The sequence below is a fragment of the Lacerta agilis genome, chromosome 9 (genome assembly GCF_009819535.1).
Source record: "Lacerta agilis isolate rLacAgi1 chromosome 9, rLacAgi1.pri, whole genome shotgun sequence".
NCBI classification, from domain to species: Eukaryota; Metazoa; Chordata; class Lepidosauria; order Squamata; family Lacertidae; genus Lacerta; species Lacerta agilis.
In genome coordinates this window covers 70,402,084-70,418,946 of record NC_046320.1, presented here as the reverse complement: position 1 = coordinate 70,418,946, position 16,863 = coordinate 70,402,084, and positions in this window count along the sequence as shown.

The following is a 16,863-nucleotide window of genomic DNA, read 5'->3' as shown; positions in this document are numbered from 1 at the left end:
TCAGGGATGATGGGAACTGTAGTCCCAAAATATCTGGAGGGCGGAGTTTGCCTATGCCTGCCTCAGTATGGGATATTCCGGAGCCCGTATAGAGTCCTTAAGTGGGTTCCCTATCGGTAGGAGAAAACAGAGGCCAACCAGAATATATTGAGAAGCAAAGCGGCTAGTAAACCTGATCTTTATTAAAGGAACTGTTGCTACAGGGTCTCCGCTCCCCACACGCAGGAGGAAGGAGTACCCTGAACAATGGTACGCAAGCCCTTATATAAACTTTTGAAATTGCCCACCCTGCAGCCCAAGACCACCCCCCAAAACATCATACACACATCACAGAAAGAGGCGGTCTACAGCCAGAAATCCTGTCTGCCAGGATACCTGATAATGGTCACTGATTGCATTACCTGGGCAGCCTGCCCCTTCTTTTTGTGATGGTTAATACTTTAGTTCCCGAGTCCAGGTCACAGGCTCACCCTATTCATACACAAATACGCCCTCAAGACAGGATTTGCAAGCAAACAGACAATGGGGAGGCTTTCCCCATTTGCCTCCCCGACTGCAGAGGAATATTTGAGCTCATTGGGAGAGTCGAAACGGCTCCAGGATTGCTCTCCCATACTGCTCCAGACACATGGCTTTAGATGTGTGTGCATTTATGAACATTTATTCTGTATTTGAGACCTGAGAATTCTTCGAACACTTGGAACAACAAACCCTCCAGACTGAGCCGTCAATGGAGAGACAAAGAATGCGATGAAGTCGACCTTAGATGCTTCACTGCATTGTCATGTCACCATCAGGAAAGAAGCCAACTCGTGTTCTGCCGTAATGCACCGGGGGCGGAGGGGGCATTTTTATTTTTATTTTTTGCAAAAAGCAAGTTGGGGTGGGGTGGGGGGAATGTGGGACTGAAAAACAGATGAGGCAGTTAGTTCACCTAAGAGTCAAATCCTTAACAAATCAGACCAGCATCCTCTCATTTTGCAAAGCCGGAATCCAAAATCGTTATCTGCCTTAAAGGCAGAGTTTAACAGAGCAACACCCACGCTCCTCAGCGGAGTGTGTCATCTGCTGAGGGCGGCAGCAGACAAAACAGCAGACAAAATTGAAAACTTCCGGCACCAAAAATAAGTAGCAGAGCAAAAGCCAAGTGGACTGCCGGGTGCTTTTTAACACTGGGAATTTGCTGACGATAGGGGTTTAGCAACAAGTGCAGCCAATATCACCAAGGAAACAATCTTGAGTAATTTGATAAAAAAAGGGGAAACAAACAGACGCCCAAGGATTTCTCAAAACCAGGGGTAGGCAACCTAAGGCCCGTGGTCCGGATGCGGCCCCAATAGCCTTCTCAATCTGGCCCGTGGATGGTCCAGGAATCAGCATGTTTTTACATGAGTAGAATGTGTCCTTTTATTTAAAATGCATCTCTGAGTTATTTGTGGGACCTGCCTGGTGTTTTTGCATGAGCAGAATGTGTGATTTTATTTAAAATGCATCTCTGAGTTATTTGTGGGGCCTGCCTGGTGTTTTTGCATGAGCGGAATGTGTGATTTTATTTAAAATGCATCTCTGGGTTATTTGTGGGGCCTGCCTGGTGTTTTTGCATGAGCAGAATGTGTGATTTTATTTAAAATGCATCTCTGGGTTATTTGTGGGGCCTGCCTGGTGTTTTTGCATGAGCGGAATGTGTCCTTTTATTTAAAATGCATCTCTGGGTTATTTGTGGGGCCTGCCTGGTGTTTTTACATGAGTAGAATGTGTCCTTTTATTTAAAATGCATCTCTGGGTTATTTGTGGGGCCTGCCTGGTGTTTTTGCATGAGCGGAATGTGTCCTTTTATTTAAAATGCATCTCTGGGTTATTTGTGGGGCCTGCCTGGTGTTTTTGCATGAGCGGAATGTGTCCTTTTATTTAAAATGCATCTCTGGGTTATTTGTGGGGCCTGCCTGATGTTTTTACATGAGCAGAATGTGTCCTTTTATTTAAAATGCATCTCTGGGTTATTTGTGGGGCCTGCCTGGTGTTTTTACATGAGTAGAATGTGTCCTTTTATTTAAAATGCATCTCTGGGTTATTTGTGGGGCCTGCCTGGTGTTTTTGCATGAGCAGAATGTGTGATTTTATTTAAAATGCATCTCTGGGTTATTTGTGGGGCCTGCCTGGTGTTTTTGCATGAGCGGAATGTGTCCTTTTATTTAAAATGCATCTCTGAGTTATTTGTGGGGCCTGCCTGATGTTTTTACATGAGCAGAATGTGTCCTTTTATTTAAAATGCATCTCTGGGTTATTTGTGGGGCCTGCCTGGTGTTTTTACATGAGTAGAATGTGTCCTTTTATTTAAAATGCATCTCTGGGTTATTTGTGGGGCCTGCCTGGTGTTTTTGCATGAGCAGAATGTGTGATTTTATTTAAAATGCATCTCTGGGTTATTTGTGGGGCCTGCCTGGTGTTTTTGCATGAGCAGAATGTGTGATTTTATTTAAAATGCATCTCTGGGTTATTTGTGGGGCCTGCCTGGTGTTTTTGCATGAGCGGAATGTGTGATTTTATTTAAAATGCATCTCTGGGTTATTTGTGGGGCCTGCCTGGTGTTTTTGCATGAGCGGAATGTGTGATTTTATTTAAAATGCATCTCTGGGTTATTTGTGGGGCCTGCCTGGTGTTTTTGCATGAGCGGAATGTGTGATTTTATTTAAAATGCATCTCTGGGTTATTTGTGGGGCCTGCCTGGTGTTTTTGCATGAGCGGAATGTGTGATTTTATTTAAAATGCATCTCTGGGTTATTTGTGGGGCCTGCCTGGTGTTTTTGCATGAGCGGAATGTGTGATTTTATTTAAAATGCATCTCTGGGTTATTTGTGGGGCCTGCCTGGTGTTTTTGCATGAGCAGAATGTGTGATTTTATTTAAAATGCATCTCTGGGTTATTTGTGGGGCATAGGAATTCATTCATTTTTTTCTTCAAAATATAGTCCGGCTCCCCACATGGTCTGAGGGACGGTCGGCTGGCCCACGGCTGAAAAAGGTTGCTGACCCCTGCTCTAAACCATGCAGTGGGGGGATTGGCTTTAAACCTGCCAAACATGGCTCACTGTTTAGCAAGCCTAAAGAAAAGAGGTGCAGATTTCTGAAATAAATGGATGACTGAATAAATAGATCCTGACTTCACATGTATACTGATGGCTCCCAGTTGTCAGCAAATCACCAGCAAAAGGAAGTTGGGGATATATTATGGTGGGCAGATGAATGAGACTGTTAGCCCAGTTTATTGCAGCTCTGATGATCATTAGTAAAAGGAACCGAAGAAGAAGAAGAGTTTGGATTTGATATCCCGCTTTATCACTACCCGAAGGAGTCTCAAAGCGGCTAACATTCTCCTTTCCCTTCCTCCCCCACAAGAAACACTCTGTGAGGTGAGTGGGGCTGAGAGACTTCAGAGAAGTGTGACTAGCCCAAGGTCACCCAGCAGCTGCATGTGGAGGAGTGGAGACGCGAACCCGGTTCACCAGATTACAAGTCTACCGCTCTTAACCACTACACCAGTGTTTTTCAACCACTGTTCCGCGGCACACTAGTGTGCCGTGAGATGTTGCCTGGTGTGCCGTGGGAAAAATTGTGTTTATTTGATTCCTATTCAAGAGAATTACTTTATATATAGTCAATATAGGCACAGAGTTAAATTTTTTAACATTTTCTAATGGTGGTGTGCCTCGTGATTTTTTTCATGAAACAAGTGTGCCTTTGCCCAAAAAAGGTTGAAAAACACTGCACTACACCACACTGGCTCTCTCCAGAGCGGTACCTATTTATCTACTTGCACTTTGATGTGCTTTCAAACTGCTAGGTGGGCAGGAGCTATAGTCTGCCATAGTCAAAACAAAATAAAAAATAAAAAAAATTCCTTGCAGTAGCACCTTAGAGACCAACTAAGTTTGTTCTTGGTATGAGCTTTCGTGTGCATGCACACTTCTTCAGATACACTCTGTGAGGTGAGTGGGGCTGAGAGACTTCAGAGAGGTGTGACTAGCCCAAGGTCACCCAGCAGCTGCATGTGGAGGAGAGGAGACGCGAACCCGGTTCCCCAGATTACGAGTCCACCGCGCTTAGCCACTACACCACACTGGCTCTCACCGAAAACAAACGTGCCGATATTGCAATGCAGCATGTATGGAATACTGTTCCATGCTCTTTGACCTTCAAAAGGGGTGTACCAAAGTTGGAAATGGGCAGAAACTTCTGCAAGGAAAAATGGGGGCTTTCTAGTTTACAGAAAAGGCAGGTAAAGATGTACAAGACAGAGGCATATATAATTATGCAGATAGACCCACCTGTGACTTCGGTCTGAAACACATTCCCAGAAAAATTATTTTATTTATTCCATTAAAAAAATTATGCAATGCTTGACTGTAAAAACAAAAACCTCAAAGCAGTTCACAAGAAAAGATTAAAACAAATTTAATTATCCCTAAGAAACAGTAAAATCATCCGAAAAGCTAAAATAACATTAGCCTAAAAACAGACCAACTTTCCAAATATATGTGAACCTCTGGCTTATTCCCCTCAATCCTTTTGTGAAGATGCTGTATCTGCCTAGCTTTCCTCCTCCAACCCTCTCTTTCTTTTAAAACGGGTTATTTATTGTTTTATTATTTTCAGGGTGGATTTGATTTAAATCAACCAATTTAAATCACTAGTCAGCAAGGCTCAGGATGGATTTAAATTTTAAAAAATCAGATTTTTTAAAATTAAAATTGATTTTTTTTTAATTTAAATCGGATTTTTTTAAAAATTAAATCCACCCTGAGCCTTACTGACTAGTGATTTAAATTGTGATTTAAAGTGGTTGATTTAAATCAAATCCACCCTGATTCTTTTCATGAGCTGCTTTGAGGCTTTGTTCCAATCGAGCCTCATATAAATCCTGAGAAATAAATAATATAAACATGTTTTCGATTGCAGGCGCCTTGAGGGCAGGGACTTAGCAGCTTTGCTTCTGTGTCTCTATCTCTCTCTGCAAGGCGCTGCATACCCCTCACCCCAGCGCTGAAATATACCGTAAATACTTCTCTAGCATGCTTAGCAGAGAAGTTGGTTGGCCCTCAACACGCTCCTAACGTCTGCCACTAACTTTTGCTTAAAATCGGAACTACAGAAATAAGGAATTCGGAAGCCTTTTGTTGAACAGTCACGACGAGGTTAAAAGGAAAATGCAGAAAGGTAGAGGCACTCGAGGAAATTGCAACCGAAAGGAGGAAATAAGGAGCCACAAAAAGCTCAAAAACCACAGACCCCCAACAACCAGTACACAACTAAACCAGAAGCTCTCTTGGACAACCTCCACAGCAAGGGGTGTGAGCAGAGAAAGGAGGTTTCAAGCCCTTTTTGCAAAAGCTGTCTTCTAGACCAGGGGTAGGCAACCTAAGGCCCGTGGGCCAGATGCGGCCCAGACGCCTTCTCAATCCAGCCCGCGGACGGTCCAGGAATCAGCGTGTTTTTATATGAGTAGAATGTGTCCTTTTGTTTAAAATGCATCTCTGGGTTATTTGTGGGGCATAGGAATTCGTTGGTTTTTATTTTTTCCAAAATATACAGGTGAAACAGGAAAAATTAGTCAAAACAATATAAAATTAAAAAATTCCTTCCAGTAGCACCTTAGTATCTGAAGAAGTGTGCATGCACACGAAAGCTCATACCAAGAACAAACTTAGTTGGTCTCTAAGGAGCTACTGGAAGGAATTTTTAATTTTGTTTTGTTTTGACTATGGCAGACCAACACGGCTACCTGCCTGTAACTCGAAAAATTAGAATATCGTGGAAAAGTCCATTTATGTAAGCAATTGTTTTCAGTAGCAACTGGAGTTTAATATATGCGATAGACTCATGACATGCAAAGCGAGATATGTCAAACCTTTGCTGGTTATAATTGTGATGATTATGGCGTACAGCTGATGAGAACCCCAAATTAACAATCTCAACTTTGGGGTTCTCATCAGCTGTACGCCATAATCACCACAATTATAACAAATAAAGGCTTGACGTATCTCGCTTTGCATGTCATGAGTCTATCTCATATATTAGTTTCACCTTTTAAAATGAATTGCTGAAAGAAATGAACCTTTCCACGATATTCTAATTTTTCGAGTTTCACCTGTAATCCAGCTACCGACAAGGTCTGAGGGACAGTGGACCGGCCCCCCGCTGAAAAGGTTTGCTGACTCCTGATTTAGTCTGACACTAACTAGCCCCACTGACTACGTGCAGGTTATTCCTTGGCCAGCCCCTCCCAATGCCTCACTTTCTCAAAACAATGTCCAACATCAAAGAAGGTACCCAGAACTATCCCTTCCTCCCAGCTGATTAGGAGACACTAAAAGCTGTTCTTCGTGCCATCAAAGAAATTAACAAGAGGCAGGGAGGGTAACCATGTCAGATGACTAACAATTTTATCTTCCGGATAAATTGCCCATACAGAAGGGGAGTGCCACCACCTCCCGAGGGAGACCATTTCACTCTCAAACAGCTCTTAGCAGGGGCGTTTTTAGCCCCTCGGCTGCCCGGGGTGGGAAGCCAAGAGGCACCCCTGGGGGCGCCGGGCAGCGGCAGCTCCCCTTCGTGCCACTGCACGAAGGGGTGCCAGGAGGTGGATTCGGGAGTCTCTGTGCGGGCTCCCTTGGCGGAGCGCAAGTCGGGGCAGGGAGAGGGACAGGTTTATTGTAGCTGTGAGAGACAGAATAACAACAGGAAAACTCCCAGAAACCCAGAAGACAAAAAGTCAGAGACTGATGTGCATTATAATGAGTGAAACAAGTATGTGATCCCCTATCAACCAGCCAGATGTCAGGCTACCTGGTATCTTCACTGTATGTAGCAAGCTGAGATTAGAAGCACCTGCTGTAAGGGAGCGGTCTTACCTGTAATCCCAGCTCATTACAGTACCTGTACAAAAGACACCTGTCGACAGAAGCAATCAGTCCAGCAGATTCCAAAGTAGCCACCATGACCAAGACCAAAGAGCTGTCCAAGGATGTCAGGGACAAGATTGTAGACCTGCACAAGGCCGGACTGGGCTGCAGGACTATTGCCAAGCAGATTGGTGAGAAGGTGACAACGTTTGGTGCAATAATTCGCAAATGGAAGAAACACAAAATAACGTGTCAACCTCCCTTGGTCTGGGGCTCCATACAAGATCTCATCTTGTGGATTGCAATGATCAGGAGAACGGCGATGAAGCAGCCCAGAACTACACGGGGTGGAACTTGTCAATGATCTCAGGGCAGCTGGGACCATAAAAAGGTAAAGAGACCCCTGACCATCATGTCCCAGTCGTGTCTGACTCTGGGGTTGCGGCGCTCATCTCGCTTTACTGGCCGAGGGAGCCGGCGTTTGTCCGCAGACAGCTTCCGGGTCATGTGGCCAGCATGACTAAGCCGCTTCTGGCAAACCAGAGCAGTGCACGGAAATGGCGTTTACCTTCCTGCTGGAGTGGTACCTATTTATCTACTTCCACTTTGACGTGCTTTCGAACTGCTAGGTGGGCAGGAGCAGGGACCGAGCAACGGGAGCTCACCCCGTCGTGGGGATTCGAACCGCCGACCTTCTGATCAGCAAGCCCTAGGCTCTGTGGTTTAACCCACAGCGCCACCCGGGACCATAGTCACCATGAAAACAGTTGGTAACACACTACGCCGTGAGGGACTGAGATCTTGCAGAGCCCGCAAGGTCCCCCTGCTCAAGACAGTGCATGTACAGGCCCGTCTGCAGTTTGCCAGTGCACAGCTGAATGACCCAGAGGAGAAGTGGGTGAAAGTGTTGTGGTCAGATGAGACCAAAATCGAGCTCTTTGGCATCAACTCAACTCACCGTGGAGGAGGAGGAATGCTACCTACGACCCCAAGAACTCCATCCCCACCGTCAAACATGGAAGGAGACATATTATGCTCTGGGAATGTTTTTCTGCTAAGGGGACAGGACACCTTCACCGCATCGAAGGGACGATGGACGGGACCATGTATTGTCAAATCTTGGGTGAGCACCTCCTTCCCTCAGCCAGGGCATTGAAAATGGGTTGAGGGTGGGTATTCCAGCATGACAATGACCCAAAACACACGGCCAAGGCAACAAAGGAGTGGCGCAGGAAAAAGCACATTAAGGTTATGGAGTGACCTAGCTAGTAGGGTGGGTCATAAAACAAAAATAATTCGAAAATGTTTCCTCCCTTGATCTTATCTCAGGCATATGGTATAAACATAGTTAAATTTCAAATTTGGGACAAATCGGTTCATATTTAGACCCTGCTCCTACAAATTGAAATTTTGCCTCATCACGAGTGATAAAAACATAGGAATTTGACTCATTTAATTCTCAGTATGTTAAATTGTGAACTAATAAACATAAATTTTAGGTTTTATGTAGAGCAATAATAGTTGCATACTATTATTTTCTGCAATATTTATTTAAGATAAAACATGTTGATAATTTACATGAAAAACCAATGGTTTTGAAAAAAATATATGGAACAATTAAGCAAACGGAGTACTAAACATAAACAATAAAACGCCTCTCATATTATGTGTTGCGTCAAAACATCACATTATACTTAATTACTTAGGTATAAATTGTACTAAATGCTTACATTTTGTGTAATTAATAAAATTATGCCTTATGCACAATATACATTGTACAGTGCACCATATAATATCATGCTAAAAATATGCTTTTATGCATTACACTAAACGTCTATTTTGGTGCAAAGTCCTTCTTTGTCTCTTGTTTTGGGAATTTAGAGCGATTGTTCATTGTTGTTTTGATGGTAGTATCGCCATCTGCAAAGAGGAGTGGGGCAAAATACCTCCTGAGATGTGTGCAAACCTGGTGGCCCCCTACAAGAAACGTCGGACCTCTGTAATTGCCAACAAGGGTTTTGCCACCAAGTACTAAGTCATCTTTTGAAAAGGGATCAAATATTTATTTCACTCATTATAATGCACATCAATCTCTGACTTTTGTCTTCTGGGTTTCTGGGGGTTTTCCAGTTGTTATTCTGTCTCTCACAGCTACAATAAACCAGTGTTTTTCAACCACTGTTCCGCGGCACACTAGTGTGCCGCGAGATGTTGCCTGGTGTGCCGTGGGAAAAATTGTGTTTATTTGATTCCTATTCAAGAGAATTACTTTATATATAGTCAATATAGGCACAGAGTTAAATTTTTTAACATTTTCTAATGGTGGTGTGCCTCCTGATTTTTTTCATGAAACAAGTGTGCCTTTGCCCAAAAAAGGTTGAAAAACACTGCAATAAACCATTAAAATTATGGACTGGTCATTTCTTCGTCAGAGGGCAAACGGGCAAATTTAGCAGGAAATCGAATACTTCCCCCCTCCCCCTGTATGTGAAATGAAGGTTTTTGGGTCCTGACAGGCATCAGTTTACACCGAATTGCATTTGCTCTTTTACCACCCATTCACTCCAGTTTGGAGATGTCCTTTCGGAGTTCTTCACAATCTCTTTTTGCTATAAGGACGCAGAACAGTTTAGTATCATCAGCGAACTTGGCCAACTCACGGCTCACTCCTAACTCTGCATCGTTTAAGAGCAAGCTTAAAAGCGCAGCTCCCCAAACCGTGGGAAAACGCTGGCTCCCTCGACCTGAAAAGTGAGAGGGGCCCCATAGTCGCCTTTGACCGTCCGGGGCTCCTTTACCTTTCCATGCACCTCTCCATTTGGAGAGCCGTTCGCTTGTTCCTGCCATTTGCTTCCTGCGACCAACTCCTGGTCCCCAAAAGGACCTCTCCTCTCGCCTTCACAGCGTTTGCCCCCACGCCGTTCCGCCGCTCTTCAATTTCGCAAACCAAGCCCCGCAAAACCACAGCTTTTCCAACCCACAACCTCCTTTTCCCCCATCTCCAAATAAGAGAACTCGCTTGCCGGAATGCTTCGGGGGGTCGCCTGGGCATGTTTCGGACACTGCCTGCCCACGACCTCCTCGAAAGCCAAAACGCGAACCAGGCAAAGCCCCTGCCATGCCCCCTTGGATGCGCAGAAAAGACCCAGGCAGCCATCCCGAGTGGGGGCCGCTCCAGTCTCGGGGAGTTCCAGGGTCGCCATCGGAAAGTGGCCTCAGGGGTTGGACTAGAGGACCCTCGGGGATCCCTTCCAACGCTACCATTCTCTCGTTCTACAAGTCCCGAGGGGGCTTCTGCACACCCGAGGCTGCTCTCCCCCCGGGACGGCAACACCCCCCCCCCTTTCCCTTTGGCCACCCTGCGCATCCACGGCCCGGAGCGCGACATTCGAACCCAGAGCTCTGCAACGCCCAGCACGCCCCGGCCAAGACGACGCCTCCCCGCCAAGCCCTTCTCACCGCTCACAGGCTGCCTGCCCGAGCTGGCAGGAGGCGCTCCAGCAGGGAGAAGAGCGCGCGTACGCAGGCAGGCAGCAGCTCGCACCCCGCCCGGTGCGCCCAAGCCCCGCAGGCGGACGCAGAGAGATGCGCCCGGGAGCCGCAGGAGGAGACCTTTTCCCCGAGGAAGACGAGCGAAGCTGCAAGCCGCCCCTCCATTCGCTCCCCGAGACGCCACTCCCGGCCAGCCCCGGCTGGATTGGACGGCCTGAGGGCCAGGGAGGCGGGGATTTAGGGGGGGGTCGGCCCTCTTTCCATGCAGCTCTGCAAACTTTGCGGAGTTTTCTTGCAAAGAGCGCAGAACGAAAAAGCAACGCGCGGGAAGCAGGGGAGAGCGCGCGCACTTTCCTTTTGGAGATGCTCCTGGAGGAGAGCTCTGGGCCCTTTGGTTTCCAGCAACTGGTGCCAGTTTTCAGCAAAGCCTTTCCCAGCCACTGTTTGTTCCCGCCTTAAAAAAAAAAAAAAGTCAGAAATCCGGGAGGTTTTTGCCTCAGCAAAGGGAAAGGAAACCGAAAGCGGAGAGAGCCCTCTGCTCCGTTTCCATAGTTTTGCCCAATCCGGACTCTGCCAGATCTGAGTCGTCCTATGAAAGCAGAGACGCCACTGGATGCAGCTCTCCCCGGCAGAGAGAAAGAAGCGACCCTCTTAGGATCCTCCCGTGGACCTGTCTCTCCAGAGTGATCTCTTTGCAGGGGTTTCTAAAGGGGACAGGGCTGAAACTAAGTAAAGTAGTAGAATAAATGCGCGTGCACAAAGCTTGTTGAAGTTTTAAGATTAATGCACTGTGCATAAAAGGCTGCGTTTAGCAGCATTGCATTTAGAAACGCTGCATAGCAAGTTCTTTAAACAGAAACCCAGTGCTTTTCCATTGTGAATGAGCAAAACTAATCCCATGAGCCATCACGGGACGTAACCTGAGAACTTGTGTAAGTGAATTTACCCCTAGAAGCGGCTTGCAAACCGCAGAAGCGGTGTATTGCGGTCACACGTGCGAATCCCTGCCCGAGGTGCCCACCCCTTCACCAAGAACGTGAGAGGAGACCAGAGTATGGGTTCAAATCGGCCACAACTTTATTCAAACTTCGGAAGTGGGAGAACTTGGCATAGGCCTTGGCAGGCGACCCTCTCAGCCCGTGAGCTGAGGATATGCGGGATGTAGAGGCGCAGTGGGAGGGGACTGCAAAGCACACACTTACACAGCATGCCCACCCACTGGCATCATCTGGGAGTTTGACCTATGTGCCGCCGCCCTAGGGTCAGGGACTCCCGGATTATTGCCCTCTAACGGGCCCTGCGCGCGCCGCCGCTTGGGAAGGGAGCATGGCCTCTCCCCTTCCCCTGATGTTAGACTAAAGGCAGCCTTGCCAAGGCCTAACTCCGCCAAAGTTGTGATGAAATGCTGCGGGGGAGGCAAAACCTGCCAATGCAAAGGGGAAATTCCTTCCCGGTTCCGAATACGGCAACCATCTAAGACCACAGCAGCGCCCGCTGACCTGTAACGCAAAATGTTAACCTGCAAACAAAAGAATTATTGACTTGATGAACGCAGCCTTCAGCCGAAAATATAAAGAGAAAGTTGAGTTAATTAGAGGGAGGGAGGGCGGGTGAACCTGTGGGAGAGAAAACCAAAAGGGGGCATGGCTGGGCGGCTCCTGGCCCTTGACCCCGCCCCCGGCCACTGTCCTTTGTCCATCCTGGTCAGGGGCAGGCCCAATGGCCCACCTGAGTTTGGGGGGGGGGGAACCCAACCAGGCGATCCTGCCGGGTGCCACGAACCCCGCCCACCTGGGGAAGGGAGGGAGGAAATTATTGGAGATACACAGAGAATCTCCCTTTTAATAAAGAGGCTTAATATCTTACTCTGGTAGTAAAGAGAGGAACTTTATGGAACTGAAGCTTGCTTGTTTTTTGCAATGTGTTACTTCGTTATTTTGGAACTTCGTATTTAAGTCTGTTCTGTATTAAAGCTTGAAACTCATTCTGGTGGTGGAGAGAATGAATTTCTACACAAGGTTCAGAGACAACAGATGCTAGCCGTACAACTTGTAACACAAGTGCCACAAGAGAACACTGGGTTAGAATTAAGAGACACAGAATCATAGAACTGTAGAGTTGGAAGGAACCCAATACAAGTGCAGGAATCTCAACTACCATCGAGCCTCTGCTTAAAAACCAAGGATGGAGAGTCCACCACCTCCCAAGGAGTTCAATCCACTGTCAAAACAACTCTTTATCACCAGAAAGTTGTTGGAATCTCCTTTCTTGTACCTTGAATCCATTGGTTTGGGTCCTACCCCCCCCCCCAGAGCAGCAGAAAACAAGCTTGCTCCTTCTTTCATGTGACAGCCGTCCCCTGAGATGTTTGAAGATGGCTCTCATATCTCCTCTCAGTCTCCTCTTTTCCAGGCTGAACATACCAACTCCCTCAACTGTTCCTCATAAGACTTGGTTTCCAGACCCTTGTGGTCTCCCTTCTCTGCACACCTTCCAGCTTCTTAACGCCCTTCTTAAATCGTGGTGCCCACAGTATTCCAGGTGTGGTCTGGCCAAGGCAGAATAGAGTGGTACTATCACTTCCCTTGATCTGGTTACAGGTATGCCGGGGTTCTGTGCTGGAGCTCCCCGTGCGTGAGCCTAAGCTGCCCACGCACGAGGTACCAGTTGCAGGGGAAAAGCGGCCAGCGTTCCGCGTGCGTATGGGCACGGGCGCCGGCCAAGTCTCACAATCTGAAGGTAGCTGAGTAAGACGGAAAATGACTCCGAAGGTGCGTGAGTGAATGAATGCCTCAAAATAAAATAGACGCCTCGAAAACTAATGGATGCCTCGAATCTGAATTGGAACTACTTGTAACCTCCTGCACTATCATTTAGTAATAAAGAAAACCAAACCAAGGATGTTATCTAAGCATGGGATTTCTCCGACAGAAATTAAAAAATCCCGAAACCTTTACCCTTTTCCCCAATTAACGACAGACACCGAATCTATCTTTAGTGGCAGTTACAGGTGGGTAGCCGTGTTGGTCTGCCATAGTCAAAACAAAATCGAAAATTCTTTCTAGTAGCACCTTAGAGACCAACTGAGTTTGTTCCTGGTATGAGCTTTCGTGTGCATGCACACTTCTTCAGATACACTGAAACAGAAGTCACCAGATCCTTAAATATAGTGAGGGAGTGGGGAGGGGTATTGCTCAGAAGGGTGGTGGGAATGGGTGATCAGCTGATAGGTGTGGAAAACCTGTTGACGACTCTTAACGGCTGTAATTAGTCTTGCAGGGAAAGGTATCTATCTTTAGTGGCTTTGGCAAAACCCGCATAGGCTCGTCTTCTGGCCCTAAGCTAAGTTTCCCTGAGCTCTCAGTCCCTGCGCACCAATTCTTCCGCGATGCTAACTAAATAAAACTAAACCGAAATATCTTCCGCAAATCTAGCCCTAGGCTAAACCTAAAAGCCTAACTAAAACCTCACCGAAAGATCTTCCGCAAACTAAACCTAACTAAAAGAAACCCGTACAGCCCGCTCCCAAAAACCCTTAAACTAAACTTGACTGAACTAAGCTTCAACTAAACAAAACGTAAAAGAACGTTAACTGACTCGCCTAAGCGGGGAGCCTCAGCCTTTTATTTAGGAACAGGTATGACATCACGATAAATAATTCAACCAATAAAACCACTGTTGCTGCCCTCCAAAAAGGCGGGAAGCAGGATAAACGTCCATTGATACTTTTGAAACATTACTGGAACTACAAGTTAAGGGCGGAATAATCCTAATGGCAAAGTGCCTCTTCATTCTTACTTCCACTTTCACTTTTAAGTGGAAGGATACGAAAAGTAGTTCTTAATAACCATTAAAATAAACAAATAACCGCGGATCTTTAACGGATCCACGAAGTGTATTCCGACACAGGTAGGTAGCCGTGTTGGTCTGCCGTAGTCAAAACAAAATAAAAAAATTAAAAAATTCCTTCCAGTAGCACCTTAGAGACCAACTAAGTTTGTTCTTGGTATGAGCTTTCGTGTGCATGCACACTTCTTCAGATACTTCAGATTTCGTGCATGCACACGAAAGCTCATACCAAGAACAAACTTAGTTGGTCTCTAAGGTGCTACTGGAAGGAATTTTTTTTAATTTTTATTTCCCTTGATCTGTACACTATACTTCTGTAGATGCAGCCAGGAATAGCATTAACTTTTTTTGCTGCTGCATCACACTGTGGACTCGTGTTAAGCTTGTGGTCCACCAAGACCCCTAGATCCTTTTCACATGTACAGCTCATAAGCCAGGTCTCCCCCATCCTGTATTTGTGCATCTGGTTCTTCCCACCTAAATGCAGAAACTGACATCTGTCCCTATTGCAATTCATTTTATTAGTTTGGGCCCAGATCTCCAATCTGTTAAGGTCAACTTGAATCCTGATTCTGTCTTCTCTAGCATTAGCTATCCCTCCCAGTTTGGTGTCATCTGCAAATTTGTTGAGCTGCTTCTCAGTTACTTCATTCATTTTAACTCATAAATAAAGAGATTCCTTTGTCATGACTTCTTTTTGAGAAACCCATGCTAGGTCTTTGTGATCACAGCAATCTTTTTTATGTGCTCACAAACTGACATTTAATTATCTGTTCTAGGACCTTTCCTGGTGTTATAGGAATTCTAAGGTCTTTAAATATGTATACTTTAAGGTAAAACTAAAGGGACTCCTGACCATTAGGTCCAGTCGTGTCCAACTCTGGGGTTGCGGCGCTCATCTTGCTTTACTGGCCAAGGGAGCCGGAGTACAGCTTCTGGGTCATGTGGCCGGCATGACTAAGCTGCTTCTGGCAAACCAGAGCAGTGCACGGAACCGCCGTTTACCTTCCCGCTGGAGCGGTACCTATTTATCTATTTATTTAGCTTTGACGTGCTTTCGAACTGCTAGTTTGGCAGGAGCTGGGACCGAGCAACGGGAGCTCACCCCGTCGCGAGGAACCGCCAACCTTCTGATCAGCAAGCCCTAGGCTCTGTGGTTTAACCCACAGCGCCACCCTCGTATATTTTATATAAAATAAATGTTCATAAATGTACAAGGCAAACACATGCATAAGTATTTAAACCACGTGTCTGAAATAGTACAGGGGAACAATCCTGAAGCCATTTTGACTCTTCCAAAGTGACCTCAAATATTTCTCTGCAAGGAGGAAGGAAATGGGAAAAGCTTTCCAATTGTCTGGATTGTAGGGGCTTAGACCTCCCTTTTCTGAATACAGTCTGGCAAGTATCTGTTAAGCTGAGCACACTATCAATATGCGTAAGAGATTCAGGAACTAAGTATTTACCATCTCAAAGGAATGGCCGGGCTACCCAGAAAAGGCAATCCTCAGGCCCTTGCAGAGCCAGGCAGAGGCCGGGGCCAGGTAGATAATGTGGCCCTGTTTTTTGTTTACCCTGGTGATTTCAAGGCTTGAACCGTATCTGCATATAAAGACAAAATGGAAAATATAGATCAGGCACATCCAACAGGTAGATCGTGATCTACTGGTAGATCACTGGACATCTGTGGTAGATCTCTGGTAGATCACTGGCTCACCCAAAGAAGCTCAACAACTTTGGCTCCCCTAAAAAAAAAAGTTCATTTTTTTGTCCTGCACCCCCCAAAAACAGGGCTTTCCTCCTCCCCAAAAAAGCTCAACAAACTTTGACCTGAACCCCCCAAAAGGGGGTAGATCACTGCCAGTTTTCAACTCTGTAAGTAGATCACAGTCTCTTGGGAGTTGGCTACCCCTGATATAGATATACAATAGTGTTTTTTAAAAATACATAGGGGAAAGGATTATTTTAAGTATTTACATTTAAATAATGTTCCAGTTACAGGTAGGTAGCCGTGTTGGTCTGCCACAGTCAAAACAATGGTATCTGAAGAAGTGTGCATGCACACGAAAGCTCATACCAAGAACAAACTTAGTTGGTGTCTAAGGTGCTACTGGAAGGAATTTTTTATTTTATTTTATTTTATTTAAATAATGGTGAGCGATTGGGAATATGCTGACCGAGGCCCCCTTTGGAATCGGAGGCCCAGGCCAACACCCCCCACCCCCTGTTTGGGCCTGGGTATCCTGGCAGATAGGAGAGAAGCAACACACTCAAATTTCTGCTGGGGACCACCTCTTTCTGTGATGTATGTATGGGGGGGGAGGTCTGGAGGCAATTTCAAAAGTCTATGTAAGAGCTTGCACACCTATGTTGTCGGTTCCTCTCCCCCCTCCCTGCGTGGGGTGAGGGGAGGACCCTGTTGCAACAGTTTAATAAAGATCAGGGTTACTAGCGGCTTTGCTTCTCAATATTCTCTGGTTGGCCTCTGTTATTTTCTCCTACCGATAGAAAACCTACATAAGGACTCTATACAGGCTCTATACAGGAGAAAAGGAGTAGTTTTTTCTTATAACACCGGTATAAACATCAAGCTGACCGGTTAATTGTTACCTGGGTCTCCTCTT